The 11,797-nt window shown below is 52.6% G+C and overlaps 1 protein-coding gene across 2 annotated transcripts in view; it reads left to right on the top strand.

The window, feature by feature from the left end:
• Nucleotides 1-3,724: 3,724 nt before the first annotated feature.
• The window catches only part of ARHGEF16 (Rho guanine nucleotide exchange factor 16), a 49,108-nt gene continuing 41,035 nt past the window's right edge, over nucleotides 3,725-11,797 (top strand). The window contains exon 1 of one of the 2 annotated variants that reach the window (XM_029064352.1): nucleotides 3,725-3,833. The gene's annotated coding sequence lies outside the window, so the exon portion shown is untranslated. Of the gene's footprint in view, nucleotides 3,892-11,797 lie in introns of both variants that reach the window. The other variant, XM_029064351.1, reaches the window with a different exon arrangement.

Here is an 11,797-nt window from a genome sequence, read left to right as displayed (position 1 = left end):
GGTTTGAGGGGGCACACTGGAGAGGCTGAAACAGAGGAAGAATCAATCCTTAAAACCTTCATTTGAAGGTGGGGGTAAGAGAGTGCTGCCCCCAAATAAAGTGGTTAGTTGTCTTGGAGAACTGGGGAGTCATTCTTGACTTCCTGCTGCCTCTGCCACCCAGCAACATAGCCACCCAACTCTTCAGGGAACGCCAAGGGGGGAGGTAGGGAAAGGGTATTGGGAGCAATAGCCAAGTGTCCATCTGGGCCCCTGTAGAGCTGAGAGGAGCAGAGATAGGGCCAACAGGAGAGGCACAGGTAATAGTGGGGGGCCCTGTCTTCCCATGTTCTTGCTCTAGGGACCAAGACAAAGCTACCTTTCTCCTCTGCCACTCTTCACCAAGAGTGCAGGGGGTGGGAGGTGCTAATGCAGTTGAGACCAGGATCCCCTTTTGGCCCCATTTTACAGATTGAGAAAACCGATGCCCAGAGCGATCTAGGAAATTGACCAGTTACACTGCAAGTCAGTGTCAGAGCTGGGTTCTAGAATCCAGGACTCCTGACTGCCAAATCCTCACAACCGCTCCATAAAATGTTGACAGGCCCATAGCTTTTGGGGTTTGTTTGTGTTGCTGATAGAAAAATGGTATCACCTGGTTTGAAAGCAGGGGCCTGGACTAAGCGACCTGCTGAGGTCCTTTTACGGGGTGGTTTCCAAAGAGACAGAGTCTCCTCTGGCCATAAGGCTGAGGATATGATGTGATGCACAGGGAGTGGCAGGACCAGTCCCGGAGGGCAGGGGTGGTGTCCATTATTTAATCAAAAGCCTGTGGTACCATGTTCTGATTTTCCATAGATTTGTTTGCCTAAGGAAGCTTTAAAGTACTGGACTATGGCAGAGGAACCATAATGGAAAGAGCGTGGGCCTAAAAGTCAGGGGATCTGGGTTTTCAATCCTTCTCTACCACTAGCCTGCTGTGTGGCCTTGGACAAATCACTTAACTTGGCAGGGCCTCAGTTCTCTCATCAATAAAATGGGAATTTAACCCCCGTTTTCCCTCCTCTTTGGATTGTAAATCTTGTGTGGGATAGGAACTGTCTCTCTCCTGCTGATCTTGTATCTACCCCATGCTTAGCACAACACTTGAAAACACATAGTAAGCACTTAACAAATGCCATTATTATTATTTTTATTATGGGAACCAAGGAAATGAACAGCCCCGTCCCATCCGTAAAGCTTGTCTCGGGCAGGGAACATGTCTGATAATTCTGTTGTGTTGTACTCTCCCAAATGCTTAGTACAGTGCTCTGGACTCCAGAAAGCCCAGCCTGCACACTCCGCTCTTCTGTTGCTAACCTTCTCACCACGCCTCTATCTCGCCTGACCCACCATCGATCCCTGGCCCACGTCCTCCCTCTGGCCCTTCCTCCTCAAATCCGCCAAAAGATCACTCTCCACCCCCCACCCCCACCCCTTCAAAGACCTACTGAAGGCTCACTCCTCCAAGAGGCCTTCCCAGACTAAGCCCCCTTTTTCCTCACCTCCCCCTCCCGTCCACATCACCTCAGCTCACTCTCTTTGCTCTTTCCCCGCAACCCACAGCACTTATGTATTTATGTATATATGCATAAATGTATAATTCTATTTATTTATTTTGGTGCCTCTGTACTTGTTTCGATGTGTGGGTATCTATAATTTCATTGATCTATATCGATGCCTGTTTACTTGTTTTGATGTCTGTCTAGACTGTAAGCCCTGTGTGAGCAAGGATTGTCTCTATTGCTGAATTGTACTTTCCAAGCGCTTAGTACTCAGTAAGTGCTCAATAAATACGATTGAATGAACGAGTAAGTTCGATCGATTGATTAGGGCCCTGCAGCAACTGTTTCGAACAGCAGATGACAGGCTGCCTCGGCACATCGTTTTCCCACCAGTTAATGGAATCTGAGGCAGGTCCCGCGGGCCCCGCCTCCATATCAAACCCGGGATTTCCCATTCGGAAAAAGGGTTGGGAAGGTATCGGATAGGGAGAGAAGGGAGCTGGGCGATACGGGGAGGGAAGAAGAGGGGGATTAGAAGAAAAGGAAGAAAGGGAGAGAATGCAGAGCACTGTTCTAAGCTCTTAGAAGAGTACAATAGTAGAAATGATCTCCAAACCTCAAGGAGTTTACGGTACAATTAGGAGACAGACACTAAAGTAAATTACAGATTGGAGGAAGAAACGGAGTCTAAGGAGGTGCACATAAATGCAAAGGAGGGTTGTGAGTACTAACCTGTTTAAGTGGCTGAAAAGACTGATTTGGGAGTTGGGAGATATTGGGTGAGGAGATTAGAGATTAATCAGGAAGGACCTCTTGGAGATGTAGTTTCAGAAAGGTGAAGATGAGGAGAGCTATGGTCTTTCCAATGTGAAGGTTGGATGGGAAGTCAAGAACTAGGTAGAGTAAATAGGTTAAATTGAGAGGACTGAAGAGGGTGAGCTGGGGTGTAGTGAGAGAAGAGAGTGGATGAGGAGGAAGGAGACTTGATTGAGTGCTTTAGAGCCAAATCTGTTTTATTTGGAGAGGGAGAGGCAACTATTTGTGATTTGTGAGGAGAGGGAAGATGGGAACAAAACAACAATTCAGAAAAACAATCCAGGCAGCAGAGTGAAATATGGACTGGAGAAGGGGGAGACTGAGGGCAGGAAGACTAGTGAGGAGGCTGTCACAGTAGTCAAACTGGGATATAAGTAGTTACTGGACCAATGTGGTGACCATTTGGAGGGGACAGATCGTAGGTATACAGAGGAAAAACCGATAGGGCTTGGTGACAGGCTGGATATGGGCGTTGAAAGAGAGGGAGGGGTCTACGATGATGGGAAAGTTGCGGGCCTCGAGGACGGAGGTTATAGTTAACTGGGAAGGGGAAGTTAGGTGGTGAGGGAGAGGATTAAACTCGTTGTGTGCAAGGGAACGTGGCTACCAACTCTATTGTACTGTTTTCTCCCGACTGCTTAGTACAGTGCTCTGTACACGGTAAGTGCTCAGTGAATGGCATTGACTGGAAGGAAGAGAGGGAGGAGAGAAAGGAGAAGGCAGAGGGCGAGGAGCGGGAAGAGGAGGAGGAGGGGAGGAGGGGAAGAGGATCCAGGGAAGGAAAAGAGGGGAGGAGGGGAAGGGGATCCAGAGAAGGAAAAGAGGGGAGGAGGGGAAGGGGATCCAGAGAAGGAAAAGAGGGGAGGAGGGGAAGGGGATCCAGAGAAGGAAAAGAAGCGAGGAAGGGAAGGGGATCCAGAGAAGGAAAAGAAGCGAGGAGGGGAAGGGGATCCAGAGAAGGAAAAGAAGCGAGGAGGGGAAGGGGTTCCAGAGAAGGAAAAGAAAGGAGGAGGGGAAGGGGATCCAGAGAAGGAAAAGAAACGAAGAGGGGAAGGCGGATCCAGAGAAGGAAAAGAAAGGAAGAAGGGAAGGGGATCCAAGAGAGGAAGGGAGTGAGGGCGGAGTGGAAGGTGGGGCACGGGCGAGGTTTGGGGGTCCGGCCCCAGGGGTCCCGGGCTCTCAGGCCGGACAGGGTCCCATCCGGAGGGGCCGCGGCGCCGGCAGGTCAATCACCTCCCGCCGGGGCGGGGCGGGCTGGGGGCCACTCCGGCCTCCCTCTGGGGCAGGTGGCCCGCTGGGTTTGGGGCGGGACCAGCCGAGCCCTGCCCGGCCCCTGCCCCGCCCCCGGCCAGGCCCCACCCCCGGCCCCGGCGCCGGCCCCGGCGGGGAGGCCGGAGGAGGCGCCGCGGGGACTTTGGCCTGGGGAGGGGCCGCGGTCGGCGCCGGACCCGCACCCGGACCCGGAGGCGGGGGCAGGGGCACGGACGGACACAGGTACGGCGGGAGGGACACCCACCCCGGCCGGTCCGGGGCCAACCTTCCCACCACCCAGGTGAGCCCAGGGCGCCGCAGGTGCCGGCTCCTCCCCCCGCCCTTACTCTCTCCCACCCTTCCCCTCCCCCTTCTTCCTCTCCCCCCTTCCCCTCCCCCCTCTTCCTCTCCCCCCTTCCCCTCCCCTCCTCTCTCCCCCTTCCCCTCCCCTCCTCTCCCCTCTTCCCCTCCTTTCCCTTTCTCTCCCCCCTTTCCCCTTCTTTCCCCCCTTTCCCCTCCTCTCCCCTCTTCCCCTCCTTTCCCTTTCTCTCCCCCCTTTCCCCTTCTTTCCCCCCTTTTCCCTCCTCTCCCCACCTTTCCCCTCCTTTCCCCTTCCCCTCCTCTTCCCTTCCCCTCCTCTTCTCCCCCTCCCCCTCTTCTCCCCTCCTCTTCTCCCCTCTCCTTCTCCCCTCCTCTTCTCCCCTCCTCTTCTCCCCTCCTCTTCTCCCCTCTCCTTCTCCCCTCCCTTCTCCCCCGTCCCCTCTCTTCTCCCCCTCCCCTCCCCTTCCCTCTCCTTTCTCCTTCCGTCCTCTCCCCTTCCCCACCCGCCGCCACTTGGCAGGGCTACGGGGTGCCCTGGCTGTGAGAGGGGCCCAGAGAACCGGCCTAGCGCCCAGTCACGGGTCGGAGGGATGGACGTGACCTGGCGGCTACAGCCCGGCCCTGGGAGTCGGAAGGACCTGGGTTCTGATCCCGCCTCCGCCACCCGGCCGCTGTGCGTGATCTTGGGCAAATCACTTCACTGCCCCTCATTTCCCTCATCTGTAAAATGGGGATTGAGACCGAGTCCCAGGTGGGACAGGGACTGTGTCCAACCCGATTTGCCTCTATCCACCTCAGCGTTTAGTAAGGTGCTGGGCACCTAGTAAGCGCTTAACAAATAGCCCGATTATTCCCTCTAGACCGTGAGCTCGTTGCGGGCAGGGATTGTCCCTCTTTATTGCTGTGTCGTACTTTCCGAGGACTCAGTACACAGTGAGCGCTCAGTAAGCACGATTGTATGAATGAAGGATGGAAGGAGGGATGCGCACCGGGTGGCAAACAGGACAGACGGAGCCCGGGGCCGCACGACAGGAAGTAGGAGGGAAGCAGCGAGGGAGGGCCAGTGACACACACACACACACCCCCACAACCCTCACGACACACTCACACACCGCCCGACGGCCGGCTGCGGGGAAGCGGTGACGATTGTCCAGGTAGGACGGGGCGGTGGGGCGAGCTGGACACAGCTTCGCCGGGAGGGCTACAGCCTCTCCCACCTGCAAACTTCAGGCCAAATTTGGGAGCGGGGGCGCTCCCCTCCTCCCCTCCCCATCCCCCGAGAAGGAGAAGGGAGGGTCTTCCCGCTCCCTTCCCCGCCACTGGGCGGGGGGCTGCTTGCACTCTCGGGGGAAGGGGAGGAGACGGTGGAAGGGGCAGGGAAGCCGTGAAACCGGTCGGGCTACTTGCAAAATAAGCCCTCTCCTCCCTTCCCTTTCCCTCCCCTCTTCCCTGTTTCTTCCTCCTCGCCCTCCCCCCCGTTCCCAAACCTCCTGTCCCACCGGGAATCCCCGTTGGGAGTTGTCCCCCACTCCCCACCCCCTTCTTCCCCTCCGCACGCAGGAGCCCTTGGGTTTCCGTGTCCCAGTTGTCCTTTCCGTCACGTTCTCTGCTTCCCCACCCACCTCGCCCTCCCTGTCCAGCGGTGAAGGGGCCGCAGCTGCAACGGCAGCAGGAGAGAGAGAAGGCGGACCCCAGAAAGGCCTTGCCACCGGGTTGGCGGTGCCAGCCTGCCTCCTCCCCTCCCTGAGCTGTCTCCAGAACTGGACAGCCTCCCAGTGCAGAGGGTTAAAGTTTGCCCCGCCGGCGCCGCCACTCGTCCGCTCAGTGACCTTAGGCCAGTCACTTCACTTCTCGGTGCCTCATCTGTAAAATGGGGATTGAGAATGTGAGCCCCGTGTGGGACAGGGACTGTGTCCGACCTGGTTACCTTGTATCTACCACTGAGCTTAGAACAGTGGTTGGCCCATAGTAAGCACTTAAATATCACTATTATTATTATTATTATTAAATGAAATGGAAGCAGGGGTAAACACATATTGACCCCTGAAGCACTGCCGGTCAGAAAACAGGGCGTGATCCTAGATCCCTGAATTCACCCCAGGGTCTCCTTATGCCCTGGTCCCCAGCAGCGGATCTTGGGGAATCTTCTGCCACTCTGCTTCCTTTCTATTTGATACTGACTCTTGACCTTGATGGGGGTGGGGTTCTGCCTGGCCTTTACCCGCTGGGGTGTTTGGGGTTATCCTGTTCTCTGTCCATCTTTCTGGATCCTCCCCATTCCAAACCTCCTCTCCAGCATCTTGCTCAAGGTACGCTGAGAAGTGAGGTACAGGAAGTGAAGCAGTGGGGCCTAGTGGAGACAGCACAGCCTGGAGTCAAAAAACCTGAGGTTTGATGCATGCTGTGTGACCATGGGGAAGTCACTTAATTTATTCATTCAGTCGTATTTATTCATTCATTCAATAGTATCTATTGAGTGTTTACTACGTGCAGAACACTGTACTAAGCGCTTGGAATGTACAAATCGGCAACAGATAATAATAATGTTGGTATTTGTTAAGCGCTTACTATGTGCGGAGCACTGTTGTAAGCGCTGGGGGAGGTACAGGGTCATCAGGTTGTCCCACGAGAGGCTCACAGTCTTTATCCCCATTCTGCAGATGAGGGAACTGAGGCACAGAGAAGTGAAGTGACTTGCCCACAGTCACACAGCTGACAAGTGGCAGATCAGGAATTCATTCATTCAATAGTCTTTATTGAGCGCTTACTATGTGCAGAGCACTGTACTAAGCGCTTGGGATGAACAAGTTGGCAACAGATAGAGACAGTCCCTGCCGTTTGACGGGCTTACGGTCTAATCGGGGGAGACGGACAGACGAGAACGATGGCGATAAATAGAGTCGAGGGGAAGAACGTCTCGTAAAAACCGATGGCGACTAAATAGAATCGAGGCGATGTACAATTCATTAACAAAATAAATAGGGTAACGAAAATATATACAGTTGAGCAGACGAGTACGGTGCTGTGGGGATGGGAAGGGAGAGGGGGAGGAGCAGAGAGAAAAGGGGAAAAAGAGGGTTTAGCTGCGGAGAGGTAAAGGGGGGGTGGCAGAGGGAGTAGAGGGAGAAGAGGAGCTCAGTCTGGGAAGGCCTCTTGGAGGAGGTGAGTTTTAAGTAGGGTTTTGAAGAGGGGAAGAGAATCGGTTTGGCGGAGGTGAGGAGGGAGGGCGTTCCAGGACTGTGGGAGGACATGGCCCAAGGGTCGACGGCGGGATGGGCGAAACCGAGGGACGGCGAGAGGGTGGGTGGCAGAGGAGCGGAGCGTGCAGGGTGGGTGGTAGAAAATTCGAACTCATGACCCCTGACTCCCAAGCCCGGCCTCTTTCCACTGAGCCACGCTGCTTCTCTAGAGACAGTCCCTGCCCACTGACGGGTTTACAGTCTAATCCGGGGAGACAGACGGACAAAAACAATAGCAATAAATAGAATCAAGGGGATGTACATCTCATTAAAACAAAGCAAAAATAGAATCAAGGTGATGTACATCTCATTAATAAAGTAAATAGGGTAATAAAAATATGTACAACTGAGCGGACAAGCACAGTGCTGAGGGGAGGGGAAGGGAGAGGGGGAGGAGCAGAGGGAATTGAGCCCCTACTTTGTGCAGAGCACTGTACTAAGCACTTGGGAGAGTACAATACAACAAAAACAGACACATTCCCTGCCCACAGCAAGCTTGCCGTACAGTGGGGAACACAGATATCGATATAAATAAATGACAGATATGTACATAAATGCTGTGGGGCTGGGTGGGGGGATGAATAAAGACAGCAAGTTGGGAAGCAGAAGGGAGTGGGAGAAGAGGAAAGGGGGGCTTAGTCAGGGAAGGGTCTAGGAGTAGATGTGCCTTCAATTAACTTCTCTGGGTTTTGGTTTCCTCATCTGTAGTCTCCCTCCCTGCTAGACTATGAGTCCATGTAGGAGAGGGATTGGGTCTGACCTGATTATCTTATATGTACTCCAGCACTTACTACAGTGTTTGGCACAGAATAAATGCTTAACAAATACCAAAATTATCATCATCATTATTATTATTATAATTAGAAGGGGCATCGAAAATGGATCCTAGGTCCGTAACCGCTCCCTGACCCAGACCCCATTAAGCTATAGGGGCTGCAGACTTCTTCTCCGTCTCCACCGCCTCGGGAAATGGATACCCACTGGCTGCCCGAAACAAGTCAGAGTCATGTGAGGGTACCTCTGCTTTCTCAGGATGAGTTCCCATAATGGGAGGGGTCTGTGTTTCTATGTGTGTATTTGTGTTTGCATTTGTGTGAGCGTGCGGAAGCTTCTAGCTGGCAGTGGGGTACTTCCTTAATCCCGTAATGGCCTTGAACATGCGGTGCCCATCTAATGCCTGGGAGGAGAACTTTGCAAAACTGGTTCTTACTTCTGAATACCACCCCGGGGGGCCAGGTAGGATCTTGGGTTTGGTTTCTTCACTGCAAGTGGGAGTGTAGAGAGTCGGGTAAGTGCCCTGCCTGGCCCGCTGCTGAATCGCTTTGTTTGTTCTCCCATCTCCTGGTTAGGCAGGCAGGCCGCTAACCCACTTCATGCAGGTGGGGGAAACTGGGGCCAGGGAGGCAGTAGTGACCCACAAATGACGGTGGCTGGATTTGAACCCGCATCTCCTGACCCTCGTACAGTGGCTGAATTGTGCTGAACTGTACTTTCCCCAGTGCTTAATACAGCGCACTGCACACAGTAAGTGCTCAATAAATATAATTGAATGACTGACTGGCAATCTTATGTTAATTGTAGACTTCAACCTTTGGCTGCTGAGATCTTGGGGAATGGCCTTCTCTTCCCTATGACTATAGAAGGAAACTTTTCCATTACAGTACAGTGACAACAACCAGGAGGAAGGGGTGGATGACCACAGCACCAGTTTGCTGAGCTGGAGAGAATTTTATTGTTATCTGATAACCCTTGGTGGCAGAGGCATCAGGGAATGTGTCACAGCTTCTAGTTCAGTGACTGTCCCTGCTGGCTCGCAGGAGAGAGCAAGGATGTGCTTTATACTTGATGCTTGCTGCTCATCCATTTCAGTCAATCAGTCCACCAATGGTATTTATTGAGCGCCTTCTCGATGCCCAACTATTTTTATGTCAGTCTTCCCCAATCAGAGGTGTAAACTCCTTCTAGGCGGTGGCTGTATTTTGTGCTTCTGTTGGTATTTCCCAAGCACTCAGTACAGTGCCTTTCACTGAAAGTCTGTTTTATTGTACTTTCCCAAGTGCTTTGTATAGTGCCCTGCACACTGTAAGTGCTCAGTAAATGCCATTGATTGATTGATTGACTAGTCACTCAGTAAATGGTATTATTATAATTATAACTCCCTTATTAAGCACTCTACTACATGCTTGGGAAAACCACATGTCCTGTTCCCTGCAAGGAGGTTACAGTCTAATCTACCATCATTCTGTGGCTGTTTTGAGTCTCCCCACTTCTATAGCCAGGATTCCTCTTGCTGTGATTGGTGAAGATACCTCTGTCAGCCGGGTAAATGCCGGGTCGGGGAGTAACTTGGCTCTACTGCTCTTGTGTGAAAAGAGCATGAAGGCAGCCATGCATTTCCTAAGTGGGTTCTGGAGTCGATGTCTCTGGCTGCTGCATGGAGACACCCACAGGTGTGAGGGGCTTTCTGGCTGGTTTTCTTGAAGTGTGTTTTTGGGGACACCTGCTCAGATGGAGGTCCCAGGACCACGTCTAATTCCCACTTGTGTATTCTTCCTCAGCACTTAAAGTGCACTGCACCCAGAAAGCACTTAATACTCTTACTACGACTAGGAAAATGAGGGAATGTCCCAATTTGCTTGTAACAATAGTAATAATAATAATTACGGTATTTGTTAAGCGCTTACTATATGCCAAGTGTTTACTAAGCACTGGGGTGGATACAAACAAATCAAGTTGGACACAGTCCTTTTTCCACATGGGGCTCACAGTCTCAATCCCCATTTTACAGATGTAACTGAGACCCAGAGAAGTGAAGTGACTTTCATTCATTCATTCAATCGTATTTGTAGAGTGCTTGCTGTGTGCAGAGCACTGTACTAAGCGCTTGGAATGTACAATTTGGCAACAGATAGACAATCCCTGCGCAACAACGGACTCACAGTCTAAAAGGGGGAGACAGACAACAAAACAAAACAAGTAGACAGACATTAATACCATCAAAATAGATAAATAGAATTATAGATATATACACATCATTAATAAAATAGAGTAATAAATAATATATACAAATATACACAAGTGCCGTGGGGAAGGGAAGAGGGTAGAGCAGAGGGAGGGAATAGGGGCGAGCGGAAGGAGGGAGTAGGGGCGATGGGGAGGGGAGGAGGGGCAGAGGGAAAGGGAGGGCTCAGTCTGGGAAGGCCTGCTGGAGGAGGTGAGTTCTCAGTAGGGCTTTGAAGGGGGGAAGAGAGTTAGTTTGGCAGATGTGAGGAGGGAGGGCATTCCAGGGTAGTGGTAGGACACGGGCCAGGGGTCGATGGCGGGACAGGCTAGAATGAGGCACAGTGAGAAGGTTAGTGGCAGAGGAGCCACTAACGGGCTCTAGAAGGAGATAAAGGAGGTGAGGTAGGAGGAGGCAAGGGGATGGAGAGCTTTGAAGCCAAGAGTGAAGAGTTTTTGCTTCATGCCAACGTTGTTAAGCAACCACTGGAGGTTTTTGAGGAGGGGAGTGACATGCCCAGAGCGTTTCTGTAGAAAGATAATCTGGGCAGCAGAGTGAAGTATAGACTGAAGCAGGGAGAGACAGGAGGATGGGAGATCAGAGAGGAGGCTGATGCAATAATCCAGTAAGAATATAATGAGAGATTGTGACTTGCCCAAGGTCACACAGCAGACAAGTGCCAGAGCCTGGTACTAGAACCCAGACCTTCTGACTCCCAGGCCCGTACTGTATTCAGTACACCATGCTGCTCCACCCCAGTGCTTAGTACAGTGCCCGGCACAAAGTAAGTGCTTAAAAAATGCCATTATTATTGTCAGTATTTCGTTCATTCAACCGTAATTATTGAGCGCTTACTGAGTGCAGAGCACTGTACTAAGCACTTGGAAAGTACAATTCGGTAACAGAGACGATCCCTACCCAACAACGGGCTCACGTTATCATCATCATTTCTCAGCCCCAGTGATGCTGGCAGTGGCTCCCCCAACTCCAAACACTGGGGTCCAGGCCCTCCTCGGGGCAGAATGGAAGCAGGTTCAGGGTGGCTCAGTGGAAAGAGCACGGGCTTGGGAGTTAGAGGTCATGGGTTCGAATCTTTGCTCTGCCACTTGTCAGCTGTGTGACTGTGGGCAAGTCACTTAACTTCTCTGTGCCTCAGTGACCTCATCTGTAAAATGGGGATTAAGACTGTGAGCCTCACGAGGGACAACCTGATTACCCTGTATCTACCCTAGCGCTTAGAACAGTGCTCGGCACGTAGTAAGCGCTTAACAAATACCAACATTGTTAAACGAAATCACGAGCCTGGTCCTGGGTGGGCAGAGACCGCACCTGGCCAGGGATCAGCTTTCAGAATGGGCTCTGGGCCGCCACCACAGGCAGCCCCTCCTTCTGGCTGTGCAGCCAGCAGGCATGATTAGCTCTCACCAGGCAGCTTTCTCTGAAGCTGCTGGGACCGAGCCCGGCCAAAGAGCCCTTCAGACCCTGCTGGTCAGGTCCATGTGGCGGTGGCTGTTTCCTGGCAGCTGGCCTATCCCTTGGGTACCCGAGCAGCTGCGGAGCGGCGGGACGTGGGGAGCTGAAACTGGGAAATCCCAACCTGCCTATCGTGTCCCGTTGTCCCCTCGGCATGGAATCCTACTCCCTCC

Source organism: Ornithorhynchus anatinus, chromosome 5 (assembly GCF_004115215.2).
Source record: "Ornithorhynchus anatinus isolate Pmale09 chromosome 5, mOrnAna1.pri.v4, whole genome shotgun sequence".
Taxonomy (NCBI): Eukaryota; Metazoa; Chordata; class Mammalia; order Monotremata; family Ornithorhynchidae; genus Ornithorhynchus; species Ornithorhynchus anatinus.
Note: the sequence above shows the minus strand (reverse complement) of the source record. Positions and strands in the feature narration are given on the sequence as shown.